Here is a 17691-nt window from a genome sequence, read left to right on the forward strand (position 1 = left end):
CTAGTTTATCACCTCTGATGTAAACAGTTCCTTTATTATCCCACGTGATATTATCATCATGTTTCATTCTATGTAGTAGTAATTCAGCTCTTTTACGAAACATTTTGGGTATAGATAATAATATTTCTTCTTCTACTTCAGGCTTCTCTGATTTAGTTGACGTAATTGAAAGTGTCACAGGTTCTTCTTGTTTTCGTATTAAATGTAAATATTTTTGAAGAATATTGTTATACTGATTCCACTTTTCTTCATCACTAAGCGATGATAACTGTAAAATCTCTTGCATTTCTTGATCCAAATTAGATTCACGTTTCTCCAGGGTTGATGATGATGATGATGCTGGTGTTTGTATACGATTCAGAACTTCAGGTGGAACTAAAATCATCTTCTTTGCGTGTTCCATTGTACTAACGGAATAGTAAACTTGATAATGCACCAGTTAAAATAGGAGCTAATAATGCCGGTAGGAATCCACCCTGCTGCTGTACTAATAAATGCTTCTTCTTCTTTTGGATGGAGTTTCCTTTCTTCACAAGATATCGAAGCGTCCTCTTGTATCGCTTTAATCTTGCTTTCTGTGTCTTTGTAAGAGGTACATTCCCTTTTAATACATTATAACAACATTCACAAATACTTCGAATCACTGAAGAGTCTGCATTTGCCAGTATAGCTTTACGTAATTTAGGATTTGCTTTGCTCAGCGTACGAAGAAGATCTCCGTGTTTTACTCTTGGAGACATATTGTCAGAATGAAGAAACACAGTTTAAAACAAACATTATAAACACATCTTCTTCTTCTATTTCGATGGAACATAAACGTAATGATAAATATCATCAGGAAAGATATTTGTTTGAAAACGAAGTTCATCTGGCGTATCCTGTTTTAAATCAATAAAGAAATATCCATATGGTAACTTTGTTGCGTCGTTGAAACTTTCTTGAAGAAATTTTGGATTCTCAGGAGTTAATTGATAACTCAAATGTTTAATTTGTGATTTATCTCTTGGATTTTTAAATAATACGAGATAAGAACAATTCAAACTCATATCTCTGCTTCCTTTTCCCTGATGAAATATGTTTTGTGTAATAAATAGTACACTAAGATTTCTATGATGAGAACCCTTTGTAAAGAAATCAACTATATTGCGGTTCACTTCACACATTTGATCATCAATAATAATAAGATGTGGTCCAGTTTCAGGTAAAAAGTCTTTTGTTCGAGGTAATCCTTCAATAAATTGTACTTTTGTCGAAATTTCTCTGTATGCATTTTGCCATTCTGCATAGTACCAATAAATATGACGAAACGATGTATTAACCATACGTGGTAAATTGGACAGGAATCGTATTACAAAGGAAGTTTTTCCACATCCACGTGGTCCGGCAACAATACATGAAAAGGGATGTTTCCACGTCGTGTCCATGTTAAAGAGTATGATCATTCTTTCCTTATACGTATATTTATAAAGGGCCTTATTACATTTCTCTTCTTCTTTTGTTGGAAGTAGTGTAGCCATATGGAAGAGTATCATATGAATTTGGAATTCTACGTCGTTTAATATAATTTATCTTATAAATTTTTGTTTCGGGCATGCTGACGATAGTATGGTCTTTCCTGCGGCAAATTTTTTTCTCATTGGTAATTTTGACTTCCGTGGGACGAGATTCTTCCTCTTCTTCTGCATCCTCTTCACTATCTACTATCATTTTCTTCATTACATCAAAATTTAGGTGTTTTGAAGATTCATAGTTTAATGAAAAGCCCCGTATCTTGCATACTTGAAACTCCTTCTTCGTACTGGGATCAAAAATACGTAAGCTGTAATTCTTCGGGCCCGCCGATACATATTCTGAAATATAGGCTTCTTTACCATATTCGAGGACTTCATTTGTTAAATCGCCTAAAAAGTCACCAGTTGGAATTGTACTTTCACCAGGTTTTTGCGTATAAATGACGGAATCAGTATCAAAATATAATACTCTTTCTTGTAGTTGATCTAAATATTTGTACAATTCTAATCTTGCTTGTGCTGTTGTGTATGCGGCTATGACAACATTTACTGTTGGTAATGAAACAGGAACGTCATCGGTGTATTGCCAATATACATATAACATGTCATCATTTACTGGAAATATTTGATGAACATCTATATCATGAGATGATAATTTCTCATATAAATCCTTGGGTTCATTAATAATGCTGACATGACCCATGTTCTCACGTTGACCAAATTTTCCCCAAAATGAATTTAGCATTAATTTAGCTAAACTTCTAAGTGCTGGATTATGTTTAATTTTGTTCTCATCTAGACGTATTCCTTCCTTTTCATAAAATTGCTGAATGTACTTCTTCTTTAATTCATCTGTTTCACACCATGATGGCCATCCACTAGCTTCTGTTTTTGCTTTCAGGAAGGTGTTTATGTATTCTGCAAATAAGCCACCACTTTTTGTTTTTTCATCATATTGAACAACGTCATATGCCCATATTTCATGAATATCTATTATTTTATATCCTTTTTCTAATGCCTTTCTTACTTCATCTGCTACCCATGTTCCATGTAGCACTCGGTCTTCATCGTTGTGATTACAAGGTGCTTGGATTAATTCATCACAACATGTACGGCAGAGTGGAAACATCAATCTATCATTTGATTTATAAGGGAGGACAGGATGAAACAGTTGTTTTGGAGGCAAAATACTGAGCTTAACTAATCCTTCTACTTCTTCAATGGTGGGAATATTTGAATCTCCAGGCAGGTAGATAGTAGGATGACGAATTGGAAACTTCTTAGTCTTAGAGATAAATGGGTACAATGAAATAACATCTTTGTATTTTATGGTCTCTCCTTCAGATTCTTGTGCTTTATGATACAGACGTATGGCATTCACACGTCCTCCATAAAAAGCGTCACGAGGATTTAATGGTGATTTCTTTGTATACGGATGATTACTAACATACTTCTTCATCTCTTCATTTCCTGCCAATTGTTTTTTAAATTCACAACCCCATATTTCATGCACTTCACAGCCAAAATCTTTTAATTTTTGGATTTTCTTCTTTGTTGCTTCATATCGAAATTCCATGGTATCTGTAGCATTGTTATAGATGGATTTATCTCTGTCATTAGGGTAACACTTGATACAACCATGCGTCCAGCATCCCTCATACTCCCACACGTGAATTTTTCCTGTATTGGGTTCTGTCCATACACCATCTACTTTCATTGATGCTATTCGTTTTTCCTTACTACGTGCAGCATTCGTAATTTGGATGTTTCTGGTTTTTTCTTCCCAAGCTATCCATTGTACTGCTTCAATTGATTGTACATCTCTCCATCGATATCCGTTCTTTGGTATGATACCAATTGTATTTTCCTTTAAGAAATTTCTACGATATACCAAATTACATGCACTGGCAATTGTAATACATTCAAGTAGGGGATTAACATTAGTTTCAGATTCAAATGTATTCATAAAGGAAATACAGGCTTGACGTAATACTTCGACATCCTGTACACAATACTTGATGAGTTCTTCTTTCATTTTAAAGGTGTCGTTTTGATGTTCGGTATACCATTCGAGAAACTTGCGTCTTTCGTCTACTTTCATAGTATCTGCTCCATAATATTTAATGTCTGGAAGCGGCCCTTCATAGGTTTGGTTCTCACGTCGATTAAAGAAGTGTGGGAAATATCCTTTGCACGATTGAAGCCCAAATGCACCACTTAATTTACTTAAGGGCATAGGAAGAAAGCTTAGTGAATCGATGAAGGTTACGTTTTCTATTTTAAGAGAGAGAATTTTTGCTCCATTCATGATTACTTCTGGAGTCCAATTCATCTTCTCAACCATTGTCTTAATGATGAAATGTGCGTCATATCCCTTTGAATTATGGGCAACACAGATTACTGATTTAATGTTTGGTCGACGTTGTTGAAGATGTTTTAGAAAATCTTCTATTACATTTTCTCCGTCAAAAATATTTTCTCGCTTTCCACAAATGACACAATCATTCTTGATGTTGTTATCTTCATAACATTGGTAGCATACATGTTGACTAACCAAGACATTAGGTATATGTTCATATATGTTTGCGTCCTCGTCTTCTATTTTCGTATCTTGTGTGCATTCAATATCATAAAACAGAATCATAGATTTCTTCTCCATGATGATTTTTTCATTGACTTTTTTCGATTTTCTTCTTTCATTCACTTTCATGTAACATTCATGATTGGGTGGTACAATAGCATAGCAAACATTGCAATAAGTTTCTCCACATACGTGAGAACGTTTTTCTTTCATTACATAAATTTTCAAACACTGGGCACAACATTTCACAATGGAACATAAAGGCTTTCCATTTTGATACGGCGCTGACTTGTGATAGTCATAGCATGACTGGCCATAAAATTCTCGATTACAATCATTGCAAGTAATATGGGTTTCTTTAAAATCACATGGAGGCTTCTGATGACAACGAAAACATACAGCTGTACAATGTTTCAAATGTTCATGCTTTTTTTCATATTTCTTATGGCAACTTTCGCAATAAAATTTACAGCTAAAACATGATGTCAAGCTTTCAATGACGTTGAAGTGATTATCTATAAACAGTAAATTTAAAGCAGTTCTCTCGTTATCACTTGGTGGTGCTTCAAACATGACATCACTTCCTGAAAAGCCCCTATACACTGTAATTTTATAATCCTTTAAATATTCCTGAAATTTACGAATTTCAGGAATTCCACCACCATGACTGAGATCTACATCGGCAGCTTCACACAGGTCTTCTGCTTCTTTTTCTATTATATATTTACTTTGATGTTTTACATATCTATTATATTCAGTTTGATTTCTTCCCTTGTATTTTTTCAGTCCTATGGCAACGACGATTGCATGTGCTAAACATCTTGTGTCTTTATTCTTAATTGTGATAATACCACGTTTTGCCTTTACATATTCTTCAGTATTCAAAATATGTTGTTTCAAAGGACCTTGTCCTCTCGGCATACGTACATGATGAAAATTCACGATGCAATCTTCATTTATAAGAAAAGCCGCATTACTTTGCAGTACTTTCTCATAGCTTGTCCATAGAACTTCTGCTGAGAGATTTCTTGCTTCTCTGAATGATAACCAAAAAGGGCGGTGTCCTTCTCTCTCATTTGCGATTGTTATTCCTACGTAATCATGCTGGTCCACATTACGTAGTAAATAATCTATTAGTGCCCGTAGACTTGCTTCAATTGCCGTAAAAGGGTTTTCATCTGCACGCACGGGGGCTAGACGGAATCGTAACATTCTACCCTCCATATTGTATCTTCTGTATTGTCTTCTTCGTTCTTCTATTATATGAAATCTATTGTGTCCATCATTACGGTTGTTATTTCCGAATCCTACTTGTATATTTGAATTTCTTTGTGCTTGAAATACGACTAGCAATTCGTCCATTCTTTTTTCTATGTCGTCTAAATCGACTTCCATTTCTTCGTGTTCTGCACTAGCCTCTGCTAATATTTCCATAATTGAGGGATATATTACTTCTTCTTCTTCTTTTCTGGGATCGGGAAACAAATTGTTAATCCAATTTTCTAGTTCATTCGTGTAAAACTTATCATCTTCTTCTTCTATCTTCATCTCTTCCTTATTGTAATCCTCTCCTATTATTTGGGAAAACGTGAGATTTAGCAGCTCTTCTTCATTTCTCCTTTCTTCTTCGACGTCTTCTTCTGTTCCTTCTTGTAACCACTTTATAATTTCTTTAATACGGCCTGATGCTTCTTCTGTTATCGTTCTATTGCTAGTACTGTTCAATATTTGTAATAGTTCTTCTTCATCATATTCTTCTTTTTCTACTGGAATTTGAATTTCAATAGTTTCTCTTTCTTCTTCTTCTTCTTCTGTTGCTGCTTCTTCTATTCTTTCTTCTATTTTCATTTGTTCTTCTCCGTCTTCTTCTTCTTGCATTTTTTCATGATGATCTATTTCCATTTCTTCTTCTTCTTCTTCTTCTTCTTCTTCTATCCCGATTATGGCATTTATTTCACTTAAAAGAACTTGCGTTTCGTTATTTACGCCCACTACCTCTTCTTCTTCTTCTTCAATGTCATTAATGAAGACCGTAATCTCCTTCAGTAAATCTTGCGTACTCTCTTTTGCCATTTTTCTTCCTCAGATGTATATATACGTAATGCAATATGTGTAAACGGTATATGAATATGATATATAATAGGATATATAAATCTTATTTAAATGGAATATATATATATATATATATATGTATATAAATATTTTGAAAGGATATATAAGCGTTTAAAAGAATATACGAGTAAGTAAAATGTGATATATAAGTAATTAAAAAGGAATAATAATAATAATATCAACGGGAATAGGGAAAAGGATTACACTTATCTTTATTTGTATGCAACCTAAAATAAAAAAGAAATGAATTTTGTTACTTATAAATCAATATATATTAGATATATAAATATATACTATATAAGACAGAACTTTATGATGTCAATGAAATAATCTCTCATCATACCTTTTAAATATTTTTAACTTTTCTTCCTATTCCATGGGATGAGGAGTGAAACAAATGTATGCTCACAATCTCTTTCAATTGTATTGACTAATGAAGATATGTAGATTACACGGCCTTTTATACTTATTCTGTTTTAGAATTTTATCGTTAATTTTAGTGAACGCGAAATCCGTATTTCCTCCTCCTCCTCTCTACACGTCTTTCTTTTATACTGTCATTAATTTTAGCGACCACAAATTCAATGCTATCTTCTTTACAACTTAACGAAAAGATGCTATTGACTTTCCCCGGAAAACCGTTCCTACATGTGTCTTACTTGTCTTATTCATATGCTACCCTTAACGTGTGAATGAGGGAGGGAAGACATTTTAAACTAAAAGATTTCATCTCTTTTTCTTACGTGATACAGCGTTCATCTTTAGTGCACGGGAAGTCACAGATTGGAATCCTGTCACGATATGGGATCAACACTAGGAAAACTATGGAATCGATACTAATATTGTTTATTTTATATTATTTTTTACGTGTAAGAATACCACCCCCCGGGAGCCCACAACTTTTTACCCCTTAGATGTCATGTTACTGATTTCAAAGTGTCTTTATTGAATACAACACCTTCGAAAACTATAGAATCGATACTAATGTTGTTTATTTTACGTGTATGAATATCACCCCCGGGAGCTCAACACTTTTTACCCCTTAGATGTCACGTTACTGATTTCAAAGTGTCTTTATTGAATACAACATCTTCGAAAACTATGGAATCGAAACTAATACTGTTTATTTTAAATTATTTTTACGTGTATGAATATTACCCCCCTAGGGAGACCCCGTGAGCTCATCACTATTTTTATCCGTTAGATGTCATGTTACTATTTTCAAAGTGTCTTTATTGAATACAGCACCTTCGAAAACTATGGAATCGGTACTAATATTGTTTATTTTAAAATATTTTACGTGTATGAATATTACACCCAGGGAGCCCCTCGACAAGTAAACTTTATGTTAGATAATATTATTACATGAGTACTGTACTTTGATCTAAGGGGACTCGGTGAATCAATGGTAAAGCGTTCACTTGTGATGCGATAGGGGACCTTGGTGATTTAGTGTCCACGTCTCATATAGCCTCGATGCTGAAAGGGGCGCTATGACAATATAGATGAAAGAATTTTTACAAGTACTAGGGGACTCGGTGAATCATTGGTAAAGCGTTCACTTGTGATGCGATAGGGGTCCTTGGTGATTTAGTGTCCACGTCTCATATAGCCTCGCTGCTGAAAGGGACGCTATGAAAATATAGATGAAAGTATTTTACAAGTACTTATTGTCTTTTCGAGTGCAGAATAATACGCGTTCAATACTACACAGAGGCTTGTAGTGTTTGAGCCCCGTCGCCCAAAGCTTGGGGACCTCTCCCAACAAAAAAAATTCTTGATGCACGCATGTGTACATAGCTAGTATACGAATTCTATGACGGGAATCTGAGCATTTTAAAAGAAATTGATGATAATAATAGGGAATATTTTAACTACTTTCGTCCTTTTAAAGTAATATCACATACAGCTTAGACTATAATATAGAGAAAACTGTACAAAGTTCATCTTCCTAGATCAACTTAAAGAAATGGAGAAATGTTCTCTTATTTGAGAATAGACATTTGTTTTAACTTGAAGATTTGTACCCATGTTGAAATCGTGGGGTGCTGTGGATCAGTGGTAAAGCGTTCACCTCCGGTGATTGGGGGTCCCTGGTTCGATCCTAACTTTCGCCGTGTGGACTTTGTGGTGCATATAGCCTCGCTGCTGAACGGAACGTTAAACTCAAAAATCAATCAACATCATGTGTACATAAGTAACGACATCCAAGATGAATAGGCAACACTAGTTTTGTCAAGTTTTAGATCTCAAACACTGTTTTAATATTACCTAAAACACACACACATACATATCTTCGCTTCGTGTTGTCTGAAACCATGACCTAAGATAATGTTGACGCGATAGCTGAAGAACAACATTGAAATACAAAACATGTTCTGTTATCTTATTTTTCTGCTCTTTGCAAGTAGACATTGCAGATACAGAAACTCTCTCAGTTCGTTGACTTATGTATGTGTATTTAACGTTAGATTTCACTCTTATTAACATTAGAAAATTATGAAATTAACTTCAGTGCCTCAGTGGTAGAGTGTTTACCTCTGGTGCATGAGGGCCCGTATTCAAATCACGTCTTTTTTTTTTCTATATACTTGTCATTAATTTTAGCGACCACAAATTCCCTGCTTCCTTTACAACTTAACGAAAAGATGCTATTGACTGTCCCCGGAAAACCGTCCTTATCATTTCATTTTTACGTTCCAGAGGGCACGGTGGCTCAGTGGTAGAGCGTTCACCTCAAGTGCTTGGGTCCCTGATTCGATCCCAGTTCGTGCCCTATGAACTTTGTGGTGGACAAACATCGTATGCGTGGATTTCCCTTCGGAGTTCACCAGTTTCCTTCCACTTTCTTCATTACATCATTTCATTCATTTTTCATTATCACCTCTCCTTCATTAGCCTAGTAGACGTAACCGTAGGACGTAAAACTCGATGGACAAACACCGTGTACGTGAATTTAATGCAACATTTCATTCATTCATTTCTCATTACCATCGTCCCGGCTGGAGCTCATGTGATTCGGATTCCACGTTAATCAGTAGGTCCACGTCTCATATAGCCTCGCTGCTGAAAGGGGCGCTAAACTAAAATCAACTCAACTCATCAACTCATCATCACCGCCTGCATTAGCATAGCCGACATAACTGTAAGACGTAAAACTTAGTGGTTCAGATACCACGATAATCAGTAGGTCCACGTCTCATATAGCCTTGCTGTTGAAAGGGACGCTGAACTAAAATCAACTCAACTCATCACCATCGCCTCCATTAGCATAGCCGACATAGAAAGACAGACAGACCTTGTTGGCTTTATTGTTGGACGTAAAACTCTTCATTGTTTAAAAGATTTCATTTACAGACAGAAAGACAGACGTATACATCATATTATCAAAATTAAAATACCAAGTCTGCAGACACTTCTTGCGTCAATTGCAATGCGAGCCAGAAAACATTCAAGAATTCCATCTTATCATTTTTCTTAGAAGCCTCATAGAAGTTCACTTATCTGTTTTTAACTAGGGCAGTCTTGTTATCTCGTTGTAGTACGTATCATCAAAACATTTGACAATGGCATCTTATCTGTTGTTCTTGAAACTAAACCATTTTAAGATGTAGTTCAATGTACTAACAAAACAGAGGAAGAAAGAGACTAACAAAACAGACATTCACATATGTGTCTGTGTGTTTTTTTTAAAAACGGAACTTTGAATAAATACACTTGTTCTTTCAACTGCCTTTATAACTAAATGAAGAAAGAACATATATATTTTACTTACCTATTTTAATAAGAACGAGCGGTATCACAAAACACACATACACTTCAGTTTTAGGTTGAAAACACAATCAATTGATAGGATTTATTCGTAAGAACTTAAAGCACAAAACACTCACTACAGTTTAAGCTGAAAACACAATCAATTGGCAGGTTTCAATCGTGGTAACTGAAAGGACTCTGATGAAGATCCGGTAGACGTTCAAGAGTCTTTGCGGGAGGGGGGCGGGGCTTGGGAATTCAAATTAGCTAACCAATACAAGACGACTAGAAAAGGCGTGTTTTTTCATGAACCTATAGCTGATGGTAACCCTAAAAGGCATGTTTCATCTTGTTTCTAGCAACATGATGTTCTCAAAGGCTATGAACATAACAACTAAACAGGAAGTGATATCGATTTACTTGTCATAGCAGACATCGGCATGTGAATATTCATATAACACACTTCACACCCTACATTTTAAACAATATGATATGCTATGAGAAGTTTCCATTATTAGAATTTGCTCAATCATTGGAATCCATTCGCAGGAGGTCTGGGGAAAGGAGTGTATAGGTATGTGTTTCGTTATGAGACTTATATCTGGTTTCATGTCTCACGTCTTTAAAAAATTGTGAAATACAATATTTACCTTAGCAACTAAGCCAATTTCGTGAGAGGCTTTGATCATTTGACTATCACGGCTTCTACAGACACTTTGTGGGAATAGGGCCAAGGGGCTAATCAACACGATTTTGCATGAGTATGTGTTTCGTTATGAGACTCATATAGTGTGTCTCATCTCACGCTTTTAAAAAAAAATCATGACATATAATATTTACCTTATCAACTAAGACCAATTTCATACAATCTGCTGAGAAGCTTCGATCATTTGAATATCATGTTTTCAGTTCATATTCTACAGTCATCTCGTGGGAATAGGATCAAGGGGCTAAATCGCTTATGCTCTTTGGCTTTCCAGGAGGAGTAGGGGGTAACGGGGATTCAAATAAACCAAAATTTTCCCACGCGCTTCTGTACTACCCGTAAAAGGCTATGAACATAGCAACTAAAGGCTTGTCGAAACTTGCCTCCCAATTCCAGGAAATGGTATCGATTTCTAGGAAAACAAGATAATTTTTTGCTGACTCGGCCGTCTATCCGCGGGGATATCTACTGTCATTCCAAGCTTTGGTGGCAAATAGTGTGAAAGATTTGGAAAAGAAATTAGTTTTGTGCGTTTTAACGGCGAGTGTTGTATTTCCTTCAGAACGGATATTTAGTGGGTGAGTATCGCTGAGAAATTTAAATTTAGAGGATAGATAAGTATTTTTTTTTACAATTAATTATTTAATATTAAAGTGTTAGAGAATGAATGCAACGGCAGGTGCTTAGATTGCACCATCCTAGTTGCTGATAGCAATGGGAGATATGGTCGAAGCGCTTTTTTTATTAAATATGAAGCGAACGCAGGCATTCTGAATGCGCTGTCAAATCTTTGCCAAATCTTCGGTTAAGTCAGCATATGGTGCATCACAATAATCTAAATGAGAGAATACCAATGATTGAACCAGAGATGCTTTAATGGATTCCAGAAAAAGGTTTTTTAAAAACTGAAGAGAATGAAGGGAACCGTAAGCTTTCTTGCATACTCTATTAATATGGTCTGTCTAATTTAAGAATTTATCGATCTGGAGTCCTAGGCTATTGATGCTATCACTTACAGGAATGGCTACGTTGTTTACAATTATATTCGGTAGGCTTGTAATATTGATTGTGGAAAATAGTTTTGCAGATACTTTCAATGTCACTGTTTAAGTGATAAATAACGGTGGTTAAATTTAGGGGATTAGTGGTTGAATAGCATTGTATATCATCTGCATATAAGTGATATTTACAGTGGGTGATGTGTTCAAGTGAATCGTTGATGTATAAGGAAAACAGAAGAGGTCCTAGGACGCTGCCCTGCGGGACTCCACACGGGACAAGTTTCGAATATGGAACATATGTTATTAGTGACAACTTTTTTGTTTTCTGTTTGATAAATAGGAGCTAAACCAAGATAAAGTTGACTGGGAAAAGTTGTAGAAGGAAGACAGTTTGGCAATCAGTGTGTCATGGTCTATACTTTGGAAAGCTTTAGAAAAATCTAGTAGGGATAACAGTGTAATTTGGCGTTCATCCATAGCGGCACGAATATCCTCAGTGATATTTACTAGAGCAGTGCAAGTGCTGTGCTGAGATCTGAAACCTGACTGAAAGGGATTTAAGATGTTATTTTTTCGAGAAACTTAGTTAATTGGTCACGTATTATATGCTCTAACGCTTTGGAGAGTGTAGGGAGTATACTAATAGGGAGGAGATCATTTGCTTTTGTTGGATTTGTGGTTGTAGGCAATGGGCGAACGTGAGTGAGTTTCCAAATTGATGGAAATTCTCCGGTTGTGATGGAACTATTAAAAATATGCACAATGATATCTACAATGAACGGTAATAATTTTTAAAAAATAAGAATGATTGGCAAGTCGTCAGCTCCTGAAGCAGGTTATTTGAGTTTGTTTGTTGCTTTCATGACTTCCGGAGCAGTGACGAAGTGAAGGTTGAATATATTTTTACAGGGCTCGTTTTTTTAATATTCTTCAAAGTATTGACTTTATCTGGTGTGATATTTGGTGCATAGCATAGCTGTTCATTTGTGGTGTCTATATGGAGTTCTGGAAGTTTATCGATTTTGGCTTTGACACCAATACCAAGGAACTTCAGTTTTTGCCATAGCTCTCGTGGTTGAGTCGTATGGCTCAGGAGACTTCTAGCAAATTCAATTTTCGCCTTACGAACTTCTTGATTTCAATGGTTTCGTAATTTTCTATATTCCTCCTGCATTAATGAGATGTTTGATTTTTGTTTTAAAGCCGCTCTGTAACGTCTGTGGGCAGAGTCTCGAAGAGCCATGAGCGCAAGTATATCATCGTTAACCCAAGGATAGGGGGGTCTACGCACTCTTTTCCTTCTCAAAGGGGCATACTTATTATACAGTTGCTACACAAAATTATTAAAAAGATCAATGCACCTTTTGATCCAGAGTGGGAGCATAAGTAAGTACCCCACGGCACGAGATTTGTGTCTTCGTACAACGCGTTGTCATTTATTTGTTTTAGATTCCTTTTATATATTACTCGCGGAACGTATTTTGGGCATTCTATGTTATAAGTTAGGTAAAGAAGGTCATGTCGGCTTATACCTGGCACGGATACTTGACCTTCATTTGTTACTTTACAAGTATCAGAGACTATTATGTGGTCAATTAAAAATTCGTTCGTCTCAGTTCTGTGAGTAGGTTGTAACGTACAAAAACAAAGATTTAGAAGATTAAAATAGCTTTTATACCTGCAGCACCTCGCAGTTCTTGGGTATAACTGTGTAAAGCTTACTATTACATCTGGGTACAACAAACGGTTCTGCGAACTCGAAATATTTTAACAACCTGCTTTTTGCGAACAGGTGCTAACCGGCGGAATTGCACCACTGCCTTAGTTAGGGGTGTAACCAGAGAAGCCCCGAGCGATAACCTTCAGTCCAGAACTTTTAAAGTTCTTCGTTGACATATGTATAATGTATAAAAATTATTGTTTATAATGTTTCTTCTCATTTTGTTGGTATTGTATATTCTCTACCCAAATCTATCAACACTGTAAAGTAGTATTCTTCTAATAGTAGGAGTAAAAGTAAGGCTGAACGCGGGGTACTCCGTCCTCCCACCTCCAAAGAATATGTATGGCGTCCTCCAGTTCCCAAAAAATACAATGGGCAAAGATAAGCAGGGGGACCACGTGACGTCATGCCGTTACCTACCGTCCCCCTACCTTTTCAGATCCACCTTTACCCCTGTCTAATAGGGTATTGGAATCGCGGAGTTGATTTTGATATTTACCTGCACTTATATAACTTTATGAACCTATACAATAGAAAACGCTAAATAATATTAAAAACGAACTTCAAAAAACGTTAGACCTAGTTCTTGCAATTATCACATGAAGCACTTAGTGCCTGAAGATCTTCACCCATGTCTTCTTGTTTCGCCGAATGCTTTTGGCTACGCAATTATCGCACACCTGGGCTGGTGGCCATGTTCGGCGCAGGGGTGTCATTTAGGGAGGGCAGGAGGAGGCAATTGCCCCCCCCCCCAAGAGTTTGAGGAACACATATACTTTGATAGATTGTCTATTAATACAAAACGTAAGAGTCGTATGACAGTGAAGCTCTTATCCCCAAACGAATTCTGAAATCACGTCCCTGGTTCAGCTAATCAGGAATTCCTGTTTCGCCGAATCCTGTTTGGACGAAAACTAGTCAAATAGAATTTCTACTCAGAAAAGGATTTTTCCAGCAAAATCTAAACTTCTTTGTAGCTTGATTGTGTGGTGTTCTCAATTTTCATGGAGGGTTAGGCTGATTATGGAACAAAACACTCCACTTAGTGTTAATGACAGAATTTGTTTTTTCAACAAACTTTCTAAATTAAAGGTTATAGCTCTTGATAAATTGTTAACCCTCATTAACTGTATACAAGAGAGCCAAGAAGAGAGAGGACCAACAATAGCTTTATTGTTCGACTCAATTTTGGTATTTCCTTATGTAATAAAACCATAAACTAAGAATTTTAAAAAATCATCATTAATTTTATTCATAAAAGTCACAATTCTGTAGGTGAAACTGAACGAAGATTTTTTCTAATATTTTAAATTTCGTGTACGTGCATAACGTAATTTGTAAAACCACAAGGACAGTATTTGTAATCAAGAAATCGTTGGAAGTAAAAGCAAAATAGTCAAGAATCACCTCTAGTCAAACAACATAATGTTTGTCAATAGTAATTAACAATTTGGATAAAATCATGAAAAAAAAAAGGAAAGCAAACCTCAGGATAAATTATAGTTCAAAAATACTTCTTATTTTTACATCATTAGATAACAATAATATTTTTCAGAAAATGTAATTAGGAGTTTTCTAAGATTTTGTAAATTTTTATAATGGCTTTTAGCAAATTAAGAAGGAAAAATAATTAAGGCAAACAAGGGCAATAGTCCGTATAAAATGACAAAGTTTGCAAAATGTAAACAAAAAGTTAATTGAAAAGTCTATGACCAGCTTGAATCCAAGATGGCGGCTTAAAATCTATGTCATTCATAACAGTAAAAATCTAAATCTGTATTTTTCTCTGTTATGACCTATTTATTTAGAAACAATAGAAAGACTAAAGAACAACTGAATTCCGTTTCACATCAACTATTATTTTATTCCGTAACAAATACATGTTTTGTTTCTAATGCACATTTATCACGGTTCTCTTGGTATCATTTACGTGAATTTAACGAATATGTGATGAACATACAATTCTAACTTCCTATTCATATTGCTAAACAAAAGTTGAATACCTTCGGGTATTTTTTCTAATTTTATCGTACGTAGATCATACATAAAGGACTTACTTCACCAGTTAGATTGGAGGCTCTATTGTAACGTATTCATGATGGTTACATTTGTATGTTATTAGTTGGTTTGACCGAAATATTTCAAGCAATACCAAATATACAAAAACCGTTCATTTTCATGATTGGTGAGCAGTACCAAACCACGTGTAAATAAGTTCAGTACATTGAGCTGCGTCAAACTGTTGGTTTGGTCACAATATTCCGAGAAACAGCATATTTATTTACAAACTCATTTTTCACGCTGGCAGCCATATTTGATTACAGATTATATACTCTTTGATGTTTTATAGATATCTACTATTGACCACAAATGTAAATACTACATTTCGCTTCTCGAACAGCAGTGGTTTGAGCTAGCCATGGCTTCGATACATAGTGAAGTATTTTGAACTCATCCCTTCGTCATAAGTTTTAAGCGGCCATCTTGGATTCAAAGTGGCCATAGATTTTTTAATTAAACTTTTGTTTACACTTTGACTCGCCGCCATTTTGCATAGGGTCGTCGTAGTGAGTCGAAACTTGCTCCGTCTCTTTTCATTTAACAACACCTTTCAAACAATGTGCTATTTAACTCTCCTTGCCATTTGAAACTTTTGAGTTGGACCCCACCTGGGGCCCTGGGACAAGACATTTTAGCTTAAATTGTACTTTGAAAATATGCCACACTTCCTTTCCTGTTTTCACATTTGTCTCACCGTTGTCGATTTATAGAGTTAGCCATTGACTTTTCAATTAAGCTTTGGTTTACATTTTTACCAGTCGCCATTTTGCACAGGGTTGTTGTAGAGAGTCGAGACATTTTCTATTTTCTTTCATTTTACAACAGCTTTCAAAGGATATGTTACTTAACACCCTTGCCATTTGAAACTTTTGATCTGGACTCCGTCTGGGACAATGCGGGGGACTCTGAAGCAAACTGCTTTTACCCCCAAAAAATTGTGCCTTTAAAAATTATGGGATACGTGTTCGTCGAGTTTACCATCTACCCAACCGTCTCCGAACAAATGACCCGGTTAAAACTATTTTGAAAGCTTTTACATTAAAAACTATGTTGTAACTCACGATATCCCGCCCGGTGGCATGTATAATTTTGGGACTTGTCTAGTCAAATGCAAATACAATTGCCTCGTTTGGATCTCAATGGAGCCACTTCGTGACCCTCCCTTGTCAGTCCCTGCATTTATAGAGGCCTAGTTGCAGATCACGTCATCTTCCATTTCATCCAGTCTTCACTTCGATTTCTGTTGGGTGCGTAAGGACAATCTTCATTCATCGCTGGCACCGATGAGGACAATTTGAAGACCCCGTTTTTCACCTCCCAGTGTTCAAAGTGAGATTACAATCAGTCAAGTGATTACATTACGCTCACCCCCTCAATGTCTTCATAGTGCTTAGTATTTGTGCATTCAGTATCTTCACCAACTATGAATAAAACTATGAAGTTTACACGAAATAAGAGTTTAAAAGAAACTAATGACATGCACTAAAGGTATTATTCATGAATTTATCTTTCAATTTTCAGGGTAATGTAATGAAACCACGAACTAAGAATTAAAGAAAAAATATCATTAATTTTATTCATAAAAATCACAATTCTGTGGGTGAAAATGAACGAAGATTTTTGTAATATTTTAAATTTCGTGTACGTGCATAACATAATTTTTAAAACCATTTGTAATCAAGAAATCGTTGGAAGTAGAGGCAAAATAGTCAAGAATCACCTCTAGTCAAATAACATAGATTTGTCAGTAGTAATTAACATTTTGGATAAAATCATGAAAAAGATGAAAGCAGACCTCAGGGTAAATTAAAGTTCAAGAATATTTCTTATTTTTACATCATTAGATAACAACAATATTTTTCAGAAAATGTAATTAGGACTTTTCTAAGATTTTGTAAATTTTTATAATGGCTTTTGGCAAATTAAGGAATAAAAATAATTAAGATAAACACTTACAGTAGTCCATATGAAATGACCAAGTTTGCAACTAAAAAAAAAAAAATCTGCATTCTGGATTCTGCATCGAAATGGAAAAGTTTTTAAGAAATTACAGATATAGAAAGAGACCACTGTCTGGTCAAAACTAAGCAGAATCTGCAATAAGGTAAAGTATGACATCAGAGAACTTTAACTGTCTATTTGCATGTGATATGATATTAGGTCTCCGAAATTGACAGGCAAATTTGTATACTTAAATATTTAGCTTATTTCTGTCATAATTGGCTTAGCATTGAGTGAACTTA

At 35.5% G+C, this 17691-nt stretch overlaps 1 protein-coding gene across 1 annotated transcript in view; it reads left to right on the forward strand.

Moving 5' to 3' along the window:
- The first annotated feature begins 10462 nt into the window (after nt 1–10462).
- LOC145666819 (U-scoloptoxin(11)-Sa2a-like) overlaps nt 10463–17691 on the forward strand; it is a 420750-nt gene continuing 413521 nt past the window's right edge. The window contains exon 1 of the mRNA XM_081734383.1: nt 10463–10531. The gene's annotated coding sequence lies outside the window, so the exon portion shown is untranslated. The remainder of the gene's footprint in view (nt 10532–17691) is intronic.

The sequence above is a fragment of the Thermobia domestica genome, chromosome 12 (genome assembly GCF_964235325.1).
Source record: "Thermobia domestica chromosome 12, izTheDome1.hap1.1, whole genome shotgun sequence".
NCBI lineage: Eukaryota > Metazoa > Arthropoda > Insecta > Zygentoma > Lepismatidae > Thermobia > Thermobia domestica.